The sequence below is a fragment of the Stegodyphus dumicola genome, chromosome 11, assembly GCF_044657685.1.
Source record: "Stegodyphus dumicola isolate Sdum_Otavi_A_Nest chromosome 11, ASM4465768v1".
NCBI lineage: Eukaryota > Metazoa > Arthropoda > Arachnida > Araneae > Eresidae > Stegodyphus > Stegodyphus dumicola.
This window is the reverse complement of record NC_140778.1, coordinates 128,735,942-128,755,039: the sequence shown is the minus strand read 5'-3', so window position 1 is coordinate 128,755,039 and position 19,098 is coordinate 128,735,942. Positions and strand designations below refer to the sequence as shown.

Below are 19,098 nucleotides of genomic sequence, written 5' to 3'. Positions count from 1 at the left end.
TCTTTGGTATGATTTAAATCAAATTCCTCGTCATTATAATTCGCTTCCGATAGTGAAGAAAGTGACAAAGAGGTTATTGAAAACGAAAACATTTCGATTGACAAATTAGTCGGTATTCTCGACACAGCAATTACAGGACTTGAACAGCGGAACTTTGTAACTAAACAAGAAATTATGTCTGTTTAATAAAAGTATTATTACATGAAATGAAGCAACTTAAACAACTTACAATGAAAGAAATGTTTAATAAAGTAAACAAATAAATATTAAGCTCTTTCTTTTTGTAAATTTTGATACCCTTTAGATCATAATTGTTCTTTATTTCATAAATTAAAAATTTCATATTTTTAATTTTGTAATTTCTGTATGCCATCTTACCAGATTTAAACTGATGATCTATAATCCGGATTAACGACTTTTGACTGTAGTTCTCAGATTTACCTTTTCATAATAATAATAAAAGCGGTACTCGTAATTAACTTATATCTGATGGCCAAACGATAAGTAAACAAAAGGAGGGGGAGTGGCTAGCTCTCCATGAAAAAGAAAACAGTTTACTTTAATGTCTGATCATAATTACATTACAGGTCTTACCTTTTATGTGTTTAACTACATTTTATTTTGTGCTCAAGTAGATATATAATAACTGGATGTGATTTTTAGTCATATTTGTTGTGTGAGTTTTAAAATAACAACGTAATATTTCTATCATTGTTTATTCAAATTAAGTTTTTCAAAACATAAGTAATATTTATAACATAAAAAAGTTGAGAATTATATATACATAGAATAAGTAAATTATAATCAAATAATAGTTTGAGTACATAGTTACTTTTCTGTGCTCACAATACTTTTAATGCTAGCATTCATTAATTACAGGATGCAATTACATAATGTAGAAATTATTGCAATTACATAATGTAGAAATAAAATGAAATGGCGAGAAAAGTAAGGGAAATAGAACATGACGAATCTGCGATCCTTTCCGACTACCAGGAACAAAATTGGGTGTGGTTAGAGCACGTCAATCTTTCTAATCCAGGACTACTAAGGGCATGCTTCCCCCCTTTCTTGGCTTCACTTGGACTGCATAGAGGGCATCTCCATGAGTTCTAACCTCCTTGTCGTCAATAGATATAATTCACTACAATTATTTTCTAATGGATAATGGAATTAATTTAATTTAATGTCAATTAGAAAACAGCTATTTACAATAGGATGATTTAAAAGCACTATAACTGTAAATAAGAGCACTGTAATTTTTCTTTCAGCTGTTATATAAGATTAGCTTCTTTCTGTGTCTTTTTCATGTTATATAACTGATATCCATACGTCTTGAACAAATATACAGCAAATGCAAGACAAATTAATAAAAAATTACAATTTGAAATATTAATACTAATTTTCTATTACTATACAGAATACTATTAATGAATGATGAATTTATATAATATGTATACTTAGAATCTAAAAACGATGAACTTTGAATCTGATTACTCTATAAATATATATTTATATAGTTACAAAATTTTATTAGATGTTATTATATGCATACTTCTTTGTAATCTTCACAATCTCTAATAAAATTCTACATGTTTATTACTATAGTTTGAGGTGATTGTGCTTAAATTTGTAGATATATTGACTTCTAACAATTGTTCCATCCCCCCCTCCCAAAAATAAATAAATTAAAAACACTATTCCAAATTGCTGTAGTTGAAAGATTAAAAGGTTACATTTGGAATTCATTTTCTGACAGCGTGTCAGCTGACAGTTTTAATTTATTAAGAAATCTAAAAGAAAATGTCTCTAGAAAATCGCCAAATTATAATTGTTACATTCAAAAGAGCTTTCAATGAGAAATATGCTTTAAACTTTGATAATAAGCTCAGTCTAAAGTAAAGAATAGAATATCTCTTAGCCAAGTTTTCATTGTGCTTAACTGTTTTAATATTCTTAATCTAAAAAGGAACTAAAGGAAAAACTAAAAAGAAATAAAATAAAATTCAAGTGTTTTCAATTAAAAGGTTAATAGTTTTAATATTGAAACATAATTATATTTAATCTCAGCCATATTGTCTTAAATAGCATGTGAGAAATTCCACAATGATATTTTTCATTTTCACATACAAAGTTAAATAAGTAAATAAATAATAAAATGCAATTTCAGATTTATCATCGAAATGTTATAACTAATCACTTAATCAGAGCGTAGAAAGTTTGCTTTCAACCTAATAAATTAAACAAATAAAATAGTAATAAAATATACAAACAAACATGTTTGAGACATTAAGATTCAGATCTGAATACTCGATTTACTATAATTAAAATTATAAATACATGGTTTAGTGATAAAAAGGCACAAGTCCCTTTTGATTACGTGCGCTTCCGTCCAGGAACGTAGTTTACATACTACATAAGACAGAGAAAGCTCAATTAACCTAAAATAGTCTCTATTGCGTAAACGCAAGATTCTACTTTTACTTTAACCAAATTGGCGCAGTAGTACAGGATAGCGTACAAACAAAACTGCGATAGTTTAAGTAATGCCATTATAATTGTTTGGGTAGCGGTTAATAACAAGTAGGTTAGAATACACCTTCTGCATTATAATCTTGGTATTTTAAAGAGCCAGTGCAATTTGACGATTTTAATCTACAGAGTGGGAAATTCAGAAACCGCTTCCCGAGTAAAAGGTATATTAATTAGTCATAATTAAAAAAAATTGCTAAACTTAGTCATCGCAATAAAAAGATAAGTATGTTGCAAATACGCCTTCTCATGTCCATCGGATGGAACAGAAAATCTCGCAATCAGAGCCGTCCTATCTGTGACATTTTCCAGCGTCAGATATTACTTAAATTGTTAGAGGTGAAAGAATTAACCTCTCATACAATATTAATTAAAAAGTTTTTCTTTTTCATTGTTTATATTACCCCCATAGATTCAGTTTTTGCGAAATGTAAAACTGCGTTCTTTGCAAAAAGGGGCTATATCATCACACTTTAGTCACGCCTTATTTCTGTGCCCCGCCTTCTAAGACAGGCACTGCGTTGTGTTTACGATACCCTCGCCTTCTATGACAGGCACTCATGGACCTTATAAGGTCCATGCAGGCATTACGTTGTGTATACGAACTTGTACTGAAATTCAATCGTATATATTTCTTAAATTATAAAAGGAGAAAGGCATATTTTCTTCCTTCGGGTTGATTTTTACGTATCATTATGCATTATTTTTCTAAAATTGCGATGCATTTTGCCAATATAATCATAGTATTATTTTTACATGTATTGCATTTCTTATCACGTGCTAAATATTTATGCATGTAGCCTAATAATTTAAAAAAAGGCTTTTTAAAGTTCTGAATATGAACAGGCAAATCTAAATTTGCTCAAATGCATGGTTACATTAAACAAGTTCAATTTTATGGCGATTCCATTAATCAGATTTTATAAAGTTGTAACCATTACCGTTATTTGAGTGGTAGGACAGGCGTACAACCAGTACCGATCCTAGACCGTCAGCCGCCCACGTACAAATTAAAACTTTGTTTAAAGAAATATGTTTGATGATCATTTTGCCACCCATGTGTTGTGACTGTGACCGCCCCCCCCCCTGCTAGGATCGGTCCTGCATGCAACCGGTAGCTGTATGACTCGAGGCAAGAAGAGAATTATTGCGCAGCAAGGAGGTATTCCTTGAACATGCCAATGGCTAAGCCCCATGTCCTCTTTGCCATCCTACCTCCGGAACATGTTATTGCGCTAGAAAAGGCCTTCGCATGCCGAAGACCGTTTTAACGAGTAATGATCTCCGATAGCGGCTCTAGACGGTGAGTTAGCTAATAAAATGAAGTGTGAGCTGCTTTTAGCAAAGGAACGTTGCATAGTGTCTTCTATTAAATGAAAAACATTGATGTCACTTTCGTTGTTTGGTTTATAGAAAATATACATACCGTATCATGTAATGTTAGTACAACACGCAATGACGTACTATATAATAAATACATAAGCATTTAATTTATTGACCACCACTATTTTCATTCTCCTATTTCTTAAGTATATTTCCAGCACAAGTTTTTTTCATATGCTCTTGTGTCTCTTCGTTATTTGAACTAATCTTTCGCCTTTTACTAAGGATTACCGTGGAGAGGAACATTACAAGGAGCCTCAAATGAATTTTTTGTAATTACACTTAATGGGTGGGTATACATTTTAACCGAAAGTTTTGTGCACTTTTCGCGTAGAAAGTAACGTTTGAGACATGATTATCTCAATCATGACTTTACCTCCAAAAGAACGAACAGAATGCCAATATGACACCAAACTTATATGAACGAATACCTTTAATCAATTTTTTTTTACCAGTAAGAACGGAAGTTTCTCTAACCAAGGCCTGCCAGTGTGAAAATATTATTTTGTGTTTTCGGTGGCCCAAGGCCAACTTCTACTACGAAATTCCGGTTCCCAGTTTTTCAGTGGCTTTCGCGAAATTTATCACTAGGTGGCGCTCGCCAGGGGGGGCCCAAGAGGGATGCGCAGTGCAGGGAGAAAGTTATGCCACATACGCATGACGTCATGTGGGTGACAGCGTTAGTTCTTGGCGTTTGTTTACTTTCGTTGCATCAACAGTTTGATATGATTTGTGTTGTTAATTTGCTATTATACCTAGGCGGAAGTGTCAAATTGTGCTATAGCGTTGTGTCAGAATTATACACGTTAATACGTTTCTTGGCGGAAAACACTCTTTACAACCAGATAAAATAACTATTTTTTTAATGAATTTATGTAGTTTTCATGCATAACTGTGATGTAATTTTACATTTATTTTTCATTTTACTGCTATTTTGCCTTTAAATTGAAAAATTTCTCATTTTAAATAATTTTTTATCATAATCTTCATTTTGTGTATGAGACATCGTAGTGAGATATTTAAACTCAGTGTCATGTTTACCAATACTGAGTACCTGAATGATTAGTTAATAAATTCGAGTATCCAACTTCATTCACATGTTTTGGTTACTTTCTTTACATCCCAAACGTAATTCTATGTATTGAAGCAGCGTCTGGGTTAAGCTTTGCGAACTAAGTAAACTGATACATGCCTCACCGTGAGGAAAGAACAATTTCTCGACCACACTATGATGCAAACATCGAATGAGTGAGTGACATATTTCCTTCAGTGTTATTTAACTGATGCATACAGGTATGTGTGATGTAATTTAATTGATATAACTTACACATGCTTGAATCTGAAGGAAAACAAATCTGTGTATAATGCTAGCGAAAAAATAGCGAAAGTGTAAGTAAGATATTCTGTTCAGTGTTATTTAACTGCTGCATATGTTTTAATTTTGATTTCATATAACTTGTTTTTAATTATAAGAGAAAGAAAAATAATTCAATATTGAACACATACTTCGAGTATAACAAAAGTATTTTAAGAAACAACCTGATAAAAATACATTAGTAATTAAAAATATTTAATTTGTGTACAGGCTGAATTGAAATTAAGATGTAGTGGTGTATTTAATTATGGCAAAGCACACTAGGGCTATCTGCGCAATAGGTGTGATGCCTTCGTGGAGGACTTTCTCAGGGAAACTGGCTCGTATACACGTTACACGTGAGGAAAACCACGAAAACGCCCATGCAGCCAGTCCGTTCGCGGGATTCGAACCGAACTACCAGTGTTCAGCGACTTTACCGCTCGGCCGCTGGTGCGCCGAAACTAAGATGTAGGGCAAGTTTATTATTATTATTATTGTGCGTATATGTGTAAGAAAATGTATTTTAATTGTTCCATTTTTAATGTATGGAAGGAAGAATAGGATGCCAATATCGAAGATTATTTACTATAGCAAATAATCAATCACGTCAGGATAAATGTTATATAGAAATCTTGGGAGTGTAAGGGATTATAAGAGTACTTTTAGATTATACTGAAAATATATGCACTTCTGCTAAAATCTGAAGTGAATCAGTATGAAGTGACTTTTCGCTTTAAAAAGAATGTGATAAGTATACTATTTAAAAGTATAATGACGGATATTAAGAAATTTGTAGAATTTTATGGTATTTAAATATGAATTTGTTAAGTCAAATCTTTTTATATATATTTTTGCTTTAGATATGTAAACTTAAAATCACGATCATATATTTCTCATGGAATGTCAATGTTCATTTGTGTTAAAAAAAGTGCATGAGCAATGAAAATAAATAGAATAATACTTTTTGATTATGTTTTTACCATGGTCTTAGCAGTTATGCCATCATGTGTTCTGTTCAACAAGATTTATTTAGTGCAAACAATACTACGAAAAAATATTGAAAAATACCTTGTTTTACAATATTTATTTCTTTAATTAACTTAAATATCGTTTTTCATTTTCTAATGCTTTCCTTTACGAAAAGAATTTAATGTTTACAATTATTTTCAGCATTCGTACGAATTCTGTGCATAAAATAAACATTTTCTTTAACAAAATACTTAATCGGAAAGTATATACCCGGTATTTCTGGTGTATCTACCACATATAAAATGATCATTTTGCTTTAGTTTACATTTTTTCCATTACCAAAATCATGTAGCAGACGCGTCGGCCGATGCGTCTTGTCTCCCGGGTGACGTCACTACCAGCAACCAATGGCACGCTTTTTCCGTTCCTGGCCTAACCTTAGTATATTAAAGAACCTTGGGCGCTCGCATTCTGCTACACGTTCTCTATTTGAAATGTGGCTCGTTATTGACAAAAAGTTCCGCTGTAACTAATAGTAACGTAGAATGGTATATTGTTGTGTGCTATACGGCAAAGTTTTCTTCCTTTTAAAAAAAAATTACGATTGTATTTAAATAATTATTCGCAACATATAACTGTTGGAAGCATTTCCATCTGTTTCGTGCAATACAGATTTAATACAAATACAAAATTTCTTAAACAAAAGCAATCATCACGTAAAATTTTAAAGCTTTAAAATTCTTTTCTTACGTTTTTTCGCTGCTTTTGAATATAAATAAGCTTCTTAATATGTGTAAGTACGTGTGTTCAGCTTCATGTTATGTTTTCGTCTTCCTGAAATAAAATTATCATATTTTTTTATCATTCTGGAGATAATCTCTGTTTTCTGCATAAATGATATTTTAACCTTTCATATATATATATATATATATATATGTTAGTTTAATGCAATTAAAATTTAAGAATGCATCCACGTATCTATTTTATAAGAAATGCTAATTGCGTTAGCTTTTTTACGAAATTTATTACTTTTTAGCTCCCATATTCGTTATCTTTGATCCAGAAACATTTGAATGCTCTCTGCACTAGATTCAGAATTTTAAAGCGCAAATCTCATTTTAATTAGTGTGATGCTGTACATAAATTTTTGTCTACCTGGTTGAGTGTTTTGTGGTTGAACTTGAAGTAATAGGGATTCATGTCGAATCCATAGGTATATGTAATTAATAGATGTAATACTTTTTGTTTTAGGGAATATGGTTTTATTTTTTTAAATATGCTGTTAATGATATTGAAATTAGCAGTCTCAAAATTGTTTTTTTCCCTTCGCCCCAAACTAGTTGCTACACTTCGGTTGAAAGTTTTGTCTCAAATGCTGCTACATTTCAAGTAGGTGGAGTCATAAAAAACTTTCGATGCAGTTTAGTACATGGACATCAGTAAAGTTATAAGGTGTACTACAAGGACTGTATTGCTTGCATACTAGGTTTTCATTCTCAGTTTTTACTTTCCACAAATGTAGCACTTATTTTAGGACAATTTTATCCACGCAAATTTAGAGGGTTCGCACGCTCTTAAGCCACGCCCCATTTTGAAAGGCCCGTATTTCAGAAAGATCGTGTTTATGTGATTATGGCCTCGAGGGCTGTCTGCCTATGCTGAGGGATGCCATTGTGGAAGAAATTCTAAGGCGAACTGGCTCGTATAGACAAGACAGATAATTGAATTGACATTTAATTAGCCTGAAGATTTTAAGCGATTACTTATGGAAGAGTATTTATGAAATGGGGCGTGGCTTAAGGGTGTGCCAAAGCTGGATTTTTGAAATTAATTTGATACTGATTTAAGGAGGAAATGCTTGGTATGTAAAGTTGATGTTGATTGATTACGTACCACCCTGAAATTTCTGGAAAATGTGCAAACAAAATCATAAAATTTTCAGTATCAATAATCAGTACCCAAATGTAGCAACTAATTTGGGACAGAGGGAGTATATGATTCATTGTGATTAATATCATACATGTTATTATTATATGCTGTAGGTGATATTGAAATGCTTGGTATTATTTCGAATATCAATAGTGTTACGTTTTCTCTTCAGAGCTCTAAATCTGCATTATTTAAAATTTTATTTTTTAATATTTCCGAAAAATGTATTTTATATTAATTAAAACACAGCAAAATTTTCAGTACCTACAGCAAATTTCTTTTAGAAATACTTTTTCTCTTATGTATTAACAAATTTACTTTCATCATTTTTTAATTACATATTTAATAGTGGCTCCAAATTATTTTATTGCAAAGCACAACTGATATTAATACGATGAAAAATTTGCGCTGAAATAGTTTATGTTCTGAAGCTACCTGCTAACTTCATACTCTATAAATAATTTTAAGGTAAAACATCTGCTTTAAATGACACTTAAATTAGAATAGGTAACTCTAATAAGTACAATTAAAAATAGCGTATATCTAGATGCAAGAAGGAATTAAAATCAGAATCAAGCATCCGACGGTTATATGTGAAAAAAGAAAAATGGGATAACTTGAAATTTCATGCTTCCTTTCTAAAGAAAAATATTTTTAATAAAAAGAAATGTATAATTTCTGACTACTACAGAATAATCGTTTTTAAATTTTGCATATAACAAGACAAATATTTGTGTCGGGTACATTCTGCTTCATTGTTAACGTCGCAAAGCGTAGCGGAATTGTAGCGCCCTCCTGCGGTCAGTAGAAATTTCACGGAGGCAACCGAAAACACAAAAGAATATTTTCACACTGGCAGGCCTTCAGTGTAAGTTGGCCTTGGGTGGCCTCCGTGAAATTTCTACTGACCGCAAGAGGGCGCTACTATTCCGCTACGCTTTGCGACGTTAACAATGAGCAAAATGGTACCCCAGACAAATAATTGCCTTGTTATATGCAAAATTTAAAAACTATTAATCTGTAGTAGTCAGACATTATACGTTTCTTTTTATAAAATATTTGGTACTATTCGGTTTCGAGGGCCGTAAAAAATCGCCAAAGTATTGTTGATGCCAATGCTGCCAAAAAATAATTGCGCCAAGAAAGGAAGTATAATAGTAAATAACTATCTAAGGTTGATGTTTTAATTTTTTATTATTATAATTTATATGAAAAAGGCTAAACATGACTGAATGGAAGCATAAGAGTAAATAACTATTTCAGATCATTATTATAATTTATATAAAAATTGCTAAACATAACTGAATGGATGCCTGCATCGCTATTTCGCTACCGACTTATCGCTAAAGCATAAATTCATCTCGTTGGTTGTTCAAACGTAATTTTTTATAATGAATGATGACTTTTCTTTGAAAATATTCTCCGTAAAGTGCAGAATCATTCACATATTTGTTTGCCGCTTTTTACAAGGGTAAAATCAATTGGATTTTTGTCAATTTTCTTTTTCTTGTTAAGTGAAAATAGGTCGATATGTACATAGATAAAGTCAAGGGTGTGCGCAGTGCCATTTTTGTCCAATTCTAGAATTTTTTTTAAGTGAAAGTAGGTCGATGCGCACGTGGATACCGAGTATGTGCAATTCTTAAAAACGCGTCAAACAGTGGGTTATTCTGCACTTTACCCAAAATTCTATTGCCGACTTTTCATCATGGGCAATTCCCAAATTGTTAAATCCATAGCATATCAAAAAAGGATTTAAAATCAAAAAATTAAACTAGTATTTGAAGGCGTCTTAAGAAATATAGAACTATATAAACTTACGCAATCTGAAATCAGCGCATACGCTAGATTTGGCGCGCTGTTAAATGGGCGCGTTTGCTAGATTTAGCGCTTTTGCGCACATATTTTCGCTGCAAATTTTTTACGGTCCACAAAACGGAAAAGTACCAAATATTTTTATTTAGAAAGAAAGCATGAAATTTCAAGTCATCCTTTTTTTTTTTTTTTTTTTTTTTTTTTCGTATATAACCCCAACTACTTGATTCTGATTTTAAATCCTGCTTGTATTTAGATATACGCTATTTTTATTATACTTATTTAAGTTACTTATTCTAATTTAAGGGTAAGTTAAAGCACATGTTTTACTTTTAAATTATTTATATAGTACGAAGTTAGCAGGTAGCTTCAGAACATAAAATATTTCAGCGCAAAATTTTCATCGTATTAATATCAGTTGTCTTGTGCAACAAAATAATTTAGAGCCACTATTAAATATGTAATTAAGAAATTAATAAATGATGATCTAAAATGTGTTAATACATAAGAGAAAGAGTACTTCTAAAAGAGATTTTTTTTTTAGGTACTGAAGATTTTTTCCTCTTTTTTAATTAATATAAAATACTTTTTTAGGAAATATTAAAAAAGTAAAATTTTAAATAATGCAGATTTAGAGCTCTGAAGAGTAAAACACAGCACTATAGATATTCAAAATAATGCCAAGTATTTCAATATTACCTACAGCATATAATAATGACATACATGACATTAATTACCATGAATCTTATAGTGATAATCTGTTAGTGATGAATACCAACTATTTCAATATTACCTACAGCTTATAATGATAACATGTATGACATTAATCACAATGAATCATATACAAGTGTCCCAAATTTGTTGCTACATTTGAGTACTGATTACAGATATTGAAGATTTTATGATTCTCTTTCCACTTTTTCGGAATTTTCAGGGTGCTACGTTATCAACGAACAACAACTTTACTTACCAAGCATTCCCTCCTTAAATCAGTACCAAATTCGTTTCAAAAATCCAGGTTTCGCACACCCTTAAGCCACGCCCCATTTTGTAAGGATTCATCCATCACTAATCGCTTGAAATTTTCAGGCTAATTAAATGTAAATTCAATGATCTGTCTCGTCTATAAGAGCCAGTTTGCCTCAGAAATTTGTCCACGGAGGCATCCTTCACCTTAGGCAGACAGCCCTCGAGGCTTTGCCTTAATTACATAAACACGATCTTTCTGAAATACAGGCGGTATAGTCCTTACAAAATGGGGCGTGGCTTAACAGCATGCGAACCCTCTACATTTGCGCCTGTAAAATTGTCCAAAAATAAGTGCTACATTTGCGGAAAGTAAAAACTGAGAATGAAAATCTAGCATGCAGCGTTACATTCCTTATAGCACATTGTGTAATTTTATTGATGTTGAACTGCTAAACTGCCTCGAAAGTTATTTTGACTCCACCTACTTAAAATGTAGCAACTACTTTGGGACTCATCCATCAGTAAGGAGGGAATATAATATTTTGAGATTGCTAGTGTTGAATACTAAGTATTTCAATATCATTGACCGCATATTTTAAAAAATAAAGCCATATTCCCTAAAACAAAAAGTATTACTTCTATTAATTACATATATATATAAGGATTCAACATGAATCTCTGTTACTTCAAGTGCAACCACAAAACACTCAACCAAGTAGACACAAATTCATACACAGCATATTGATGCATCAGACTAATTAAAATGAGATATGCGCTTTAAAATTTTGAAGCTAGTACAGACAGCATTCAAATGTTTCTGGATCAAAGATTACAAATATGAGAGCTAAAAAGTAATAATATATATATATTCATATATATATTTAATGCATATAGATACATATGAACACAGTACGTATATAGATATATATGAATTTAATGCAATTAAAATTTAAGAATGCATCTACGTATATATTCTATAGGAGATGCTAATATATATGATAGGTTAAAATATCATTTATGCAGAAAACAGAGATTAACTCCAGTATGATTAAAAAAAAAATATGATATTTTTACTTCAGAAAGACGAAAAAATGACATGAAGCTGAACACACGTACACACACATATTAAGAAGCTTGTTTATATACAAAAGCTGAGGGAAAGAAGCATATCAAAAGAATATTAAAGCTTTAAAATTTTACGTGATGATGGCTTTTGTGTAAGAAATTTTGTCTTATGTATTTGTATTAAATCTGTATTACATGAAACTGATGGAAATGCTATCCGTCCAACAGTTATATGTTGGCAATAATTATTCAAATACAATCGTAAAAATTTTTAAAGGGAAAAAATTTTGCAGTATAGCACGCAACAATATACCATCCTATGTTACTATTAGTTACAGCGGCACGTTTTAGTAAAATACACTTTTTGTTAATAACAAGCCACATTACAAATAGAGAACGTATAGCAAAAGTGTAGCAGAATGCGAGCGCCACCTAGTGATGAATTTCGCGAAATTCGTTCAGTCTGGCCAAGGAGGTTATAGAACACATGGAGATGAAGTCTCTGCTATTGCAGTAGGAAGAAAGTGAAGCCAGGAGGAAGGAAGTAAGCCACGCCAAGTGAGGGCAAGAAAACTGTTTGCGAAGTGAGGTAAAACGCCAGCTGGTTTCAAGTTCTCAGTGTGTTTTCTGATTTTGTATGCGTAGATGTGAAAGGCCTAAAAGGCACTGAATTGTTACAGCGAAATAATGTCTACATTTCCAACTTCATGTCTATGTAAAAGAATGCTTTTTAGAATGTGCATAAAAAAGTAGAATAATCGAATTGTGTGTTTGAATGGCCTTCAAGAAAGGGTTTGAGTACCTTCTTTGTGTAAAGTACAAGAAGAAACATACACAGTTCTCAGATTTACCTTTTCATAATAATAATAAAAGTAATATTCGTAATTAACCTATATGTGATGGAAAAACGATAAGTAAACAATGGGAGGGGGCGTGGCTAGCTCTCCAAGGAAAAGAAAACAGTTTACTGTAATGTCTGATTACAGTACAGGTGTTACCTTTTGTGAGTTAACATTTTATTTTGTGCTCAAGTAAATATATAATAACTGGACTTGATTTTTAATCACATTTGTTATGTGAATTTTAAAATAACAACTTAAGATTTACATATTTCTACCACTGTTTATTCAAATTAAGTTTTTTAGAAACACAAGTATATTTATAACATGACAAATTGGAGAATCATATATACTTAAAATAAGTAAAGTATAATCAAATTATAGTTTGAGTACATAGTTACTATTTCGTGTTCACAATACTTTTAATGCTAGCATTCAGTAATTGCAGGATGCAATTGCATAATGTAGAAATTATAGCAATTACATTATGTCGAAATAAAATGAAATGGCGAGAAAAGTAAGGGAAAGAGGGCGTGAAGAATCTGCGTTCCTTTACGACTACCGGGAACAAAATTGAGTGTGGTTAGAGCACGTCAATCTTTCTAAGCCACGACTACTAAGGGCATGCTTTCCTCCTTTTTTGGCTTCACTTGGACTGCGTGGAAGACATCTCCATGAGTTCTAACCTACTTGAGTCTGGCAGGCCTTGAGTATAAGTTGGCCTTGCTCTAACAAAAGCAAACTGATGACTTTTACGAAAAACGCATTGCTTCGGATTGTCTTTCAAATGTTGGTACTTTATATTATTTTTTACATATAAGGCGAAAGCGAAATAAATTACATTAAATAATAAATTAAATGTAACAGAAAAAAGGTTACATGAATATACACTTACTTCTAATAATGAACAATTTAATATTAGTGTCTAAAGCGAACGTTAATTACCTCATTACAAATATTTTCGTGAGTACAACAGCATGATAATGCTAATAATAAGTTTACGCGCATGTAACCTTGCAGAAGGATAAAAATAAAATTTCTGAGTATGGATAGTTTGAGATGTAAAATGAGACAGCAACACCATATGAATATTCTTAAAACAGAAATAAATGCTCTTACTTTCCTTTTGCGTATGTTTTAACCATGTATTCTTTTCTGAGAACATGAGTATATTTTAACCTATATGCTTGAGTGAGAACACATGTGTGCTTTTGTGCCATCTACATACGAGGTTGGTAGGGAATTGCTAAAAAATAAAAGAGAATTCTAGTTTTTTTTAAGGCAATAATCACGATGGTAAGTCTCTATAAGAAAACTGGTCGAAAAGCGTAGCAACCGACATTTGCCGATTCGCAGGGTAGCCACCATGAGTGACGGACGGACGTTTGAGAGCTCCTCACCCAGCAGCAACGCGAACGAGAAGCCGGAAGAAATGGCCGGCACTTCACGAAGCCTAACCGCTGATCCTATGGATACGACAGCAGCCTCTGGTCAATCACTCCCTGTCTCTTTGGATAACAACGGCATTGATGTGAATCCAGAAAATCTCCTGATACACATTAAGCAGCTATATCTCCTCAAGACCAGATTTACTGAGCTGGAGCAGCACGACGATCAAGAGCCCGACGATCAACGCCATGTGCTTCCTTCGACCTGAAGTGCATCAAGCAAGAGTCTCAGGTAACGCTTTCTTCATTAACCTCTCTTGCCAAACGTCTCAATTTGCCTTTATTCAGCATCCCTCCTACAGAGGAGGAATGCATTCAAAAGCTGGTAAATGTAACCAAAGCAGATAACAGTAATTCTAACATGGATGTTAAAGCTAGTGATCAGGCCAAAAATGTCGGGAAAAATTCCCCGGTCAAAAGACAACTTTTAAAACCGGCAAAATTACAAGCCGATAAGATTATTGCTAGCAATAGCCAAAAGCTAGAAAAATTATCTCTCAGTAAGCGAGAAAATACACCAACCTCGCCTAAAAACAAAAAAATCAGAAAAGTGGACAAAGATGGCTTCCAACAGCCACCCCGCCATCTCATCGCACGTAACGCTGAGAATAGCCTGCCTCCATTTTGGAGCGAGAATTCTGAAGATCTCCCCCCCACCCAACCCACAGAACAAAGCTCGTTGCCTAGGTAACCAGTTATTCAGAACAGCGAGGAGAGCGCTGAAACCGGTACCCCCCCCCCCCAGCAATAGCTGGTCCGAAGGGTCGAAAAAGAGAATTCCTTATTTTTTGTAGACCCTAAGGACTTTGAATTCCTGACTTCGCTTGTGCAGTCTGAAGTTCCCACAGCCATCTGCCGTATGAAAGGCAAATATCTAAGAATCGAAATGCAAAATGAGAACGATTATCGCCCGGTCGCCCAAATTCTAACTAATCAGGGGGCCGAGTACAAATCTTTTAATCTCAAACAAGATTGCCCTGTAAAGGCCATGCTCAGAGGACTGCCAAGCAATGCAAAGCCTGAAAAAATCAAAGCCGAACTCCAACTATTAGGCTATACAGTGATTAGTGTCACGCAATTAAGACGGCACAAAACCCGTTATCCAATGCCCTTGTTCCTGATACAATTAAACCCCTCGTTGAATGTCTACGACATTTTCGAGGAAACTCTAATGTTTGGAGTTGAAATAAAAGTAGAAAAACATCACGGCAAAAAAGGACCCAGTCAGTGTTGGCGCTGCCAAGGATACTTCCACAGTTCGGCGGTGTGTACGCTCCCCATCAAATGTCTACGGTGCGCTGGCCCGCATTTTGCGTACCAGTGTACCAAAGATCCTGAGGAACCGAACACATGTGCGAACTGCCTTGGTCAGCATGCGGCCAACTGGTTCCACTGTCCTAGGAATCCCATGAACAAGGGCAAAAACCCCACTATTCGTAAGGATAACGGGAAATCAAAATTTGTACCGGCACCAGCTAAACCTCTCCTTAGTGGTACAGATCCCCTATTTAGCGAAATCGCTTCCGGACGAAAAAATCCCGGACTTAACACGACTCCGCAGCAGAAGCAAGTCCAGAAGCAACCTCCGGCACTGCGACCTGCACCACAGCCAGCACCACCGGCCCAGGCTCTAGCCCCAACTCCTGAGGACTACAGCTGCACCGACACTCTCCGTTGCATATTCCAGATCTCATCTGAGTTCGGAATCGAACACAAAACCTTATTGAAAGCCTTCAGAAATGCCCTGCCTCAGCTACGGACAGTCTCGACCGGACCTGAGCGAGCATTTTTTATCTATGAAGCCTACGTTGGACTCCTCAACTAAACCAGCACGTTCAACGACTCAAATAGAGAAGAAGAGCTCCTGATTTCGTTCTGGAATGCCAACGGAATAAAGAACAAGATCCACGAAGTCCGGGATTTTATTAATGAGCACCACATGGACCTCTTCCTCGTTCAGGAGACACATCTGGTTGAGGGACTTAGCGCGAACATCGCGAATTATTTCTGCTACCGAAATGATAGAGAGGTATGCATCAGTGACACTGTTCGTGCTAGTGGCGGTACTAGCATATATGTAAAACGCTCTTTAAAGCATTCTAGAATACCCACGCCACCACTGGAGGCCCTAGAAGCGACAATTATTCAAATTCATCTTCAAAATTCCCCCCCAATAACAGTAGCGTCCTGCTATATGCCTCCGAGACAGGGACCTGCATTTCTCTCTGATCTCAGAAAATTAAGTGGTGTAGCAAATAACCTGATTATCGCAGGAGATTTAAATGCCCGTCATAGAAGTTGGGATTGTGTCACTGCCAACAACTATGGCGATAAACTCAAAATTTGGGCTCAGGACGCCCGTATCCAAATTATAGCGCCGAACTCACCTACCCATTACCAGTTTCCTGGGGGGTTAGGTGCTCCTTCCATTATTGATTTGGCTTTATTTAAAAATATTCCATTAGATTATTCGATCAAAGTGATTCCGGAACTGTCCTCTGACCATTATCCGGTTCACCTAACCCTTAAAACTACCAAAATCAATCAAAATTTACCGGCGCACGTCTCGACTAACTGGGACAACTTTCGGTATGTTTTGGAAAATGGTATTCTCCCCCCTATCAAAATTAACGATAATCAGGAGGTTGACTTAGCCATTGACAGGCTCAACCAAACCCTGGGAAGTGCGTTCACAGCTGCTTCCAAACCCAAATTCAGGCCTAATCACTATAAATTACCTGACTTCATTAAGGATAAAATCAAAATTAAAAACCGTCTTCGCAGAGATTGGCAAAACACACGTTTAGAATCCTTTCGAGTACAACTGCGAAGAATCCAGAATGAGATCAAGTCTGACATTAAAAAATATGCAGATGATAAATACTCAAATTATCTTAAGTCCTTAAAGACTTCTGACAATAGCCTTTGGGTCGCTAGCGCACGGCTTCGCAAACCTAAACATGACATTCCCCCCCCCCTAATGGGCACGGTCAATGACCGGATGGCATTAACAGACACTGAGAAGGCTGAACGCATAGCGGACAGTCTTCAAACACAATTCTCATTAAACACTGGACTCATGTTCGATACCTGTGCAACGCACACGCATGAAGTTCAACACCAAGTTGAAGAATTTCTCTCCTCAGATACACATTCTGAGGAACCCATTACCACAACCATGACTGAGATTTCTGCAATTGTCAAAAATCTCACCCCTGCAAAAGCACCTGGCCTTGATAGGATTTCTAATCGCATGATTAAAAATTTGCCTATTAAATTCATATTTTACCTAGCAGTTTTGATTAACTCAATGCTAAGGTTAAAATATTATCCTAATAGCTGGAAGAATGCTTTAGTCATTCCTATTCTAAAACCTGGCATGGACCCAAAGGTCCCTCAAAATTACAGACCGATCAGCCTCCTGTCTTCACTTAGTAAAATTTACGAAGCTATACTGCTTAGATACCTGAATGATTTCTGCCGAAACCGAAATATTATTATTCCTCAACAATTCGGTTTTCGCGCAAAACACTCAACTCAGACCCAGCTACTGAGGGTAGTAGAAATCATTCACACAGGATCTCGCAGTGGAAAGCCTACAACTATAGTCTATTTAGACGTAGCAAAGGCTTTCGACAGGTGTTGGCATATCGGAATTTTATTCAAGCTCATGCGACTTGAAATTTCGGCTAACCTTGTGCACATAATGCACTCTTACCTCAATAATCGTACCTTTTCTGTCAAAGTTAAATATTCTGTCTCTTCTCCTCGGCCTATCCTGGCAGGGGTGCCTCAGGGAGGAATTCTTAGCGCTACGCTCTTCAACTTGTATGTAAATGACATACCACAATCACCAAGTGTCGATCTAGCCCTTTATGCAGACGACACAGCCATCATCTCTCAGCACCCAACACTTAACGCCACTGTTAACCACCTCCAGCTATATTTAACAGACTTGGAGTCCTGGCTCATTACCTGGAAAATCAAAATTAATGTCGCAAAAAGTGCCGCCACCGTTTTCTTTTCCAGAAAGAGGAATGTCCATAGTCAACTCCAACCACTCAGGTTATTTGATGAGGAGATACCCTGGGTGGATTCCTATAAATATCTAGGAGTTTATCTAGATGCGAAGCTGCTCTGGAGTACCCATATCAACTATACAATAGCCAAAGCAAGAACCGTCAGAACTCAACTAATGTCACTTATCAACCGAACCAGCAACCTCTCTCTCAGCAACAAGATCCTCCTTTATCGCAGTACCATCTTTCCCATCCTCACCTATGCAGCTATCATCTGGTCAACCACAGCCAACAGTCACCTAAAGAAACTCCAAGTATTCCAGAGTGTTACGCTTCGCATACTCACCAATGCTCATTATTTCGTCCGGAATGAAGTGCTACATAACGATCTCAAAATTTTACCCCTGGATGCCTTTTTTCGGCAAAATTCGGCCAAGTTTTTCAATAGACTATCTCAGATTGAAAACCCAGTCTTGCATTCACTTCCTGCCTATAATCCAGCAGAGCCCAGCTCTGCTAAGCGACCTAGGAGCGTTCTTGATAGAACATTTAACATCTTTCCTAGGAAGCCAAAGCGGAGGTGCTTGCTTGACTAGGAATTCTTTCTAATTTTTAAATTTTAAACTTTAACCAGCACTTCACGGGCCTAACCCGGCGACCCTTAATTAACTCTCCTTTTTACATCACTGCCTGCCAGACCTAATCTGGCCTCGTTTATCGCGACCTACATCTGTACCACTAAACATGACCTCCCCCCATTTATCAGGACCTCA

The 19,098-nt window shown here is 35.1% G+C and overlaps 1 non-coding gene across 1 annotated transcript; it reads left to right on the top strand.

Annotated features, from left to right (window-relative positions):
• The first annotated feature begins 4,089 nt into the window (after positions 1–4,089).
• Positions 4,090–4,211, top strand: LOC118188666 (U5 spliceosomal RNA). The gene has a single exon (XR_004758197.2). It is a non-coding gene; the product is annotated as a U5 spliceosomal RNA (small nuclear RNA).
• The last annotated feature ends 14,887 nt before the right edge of the window (positions 4,212–19,098 follow it).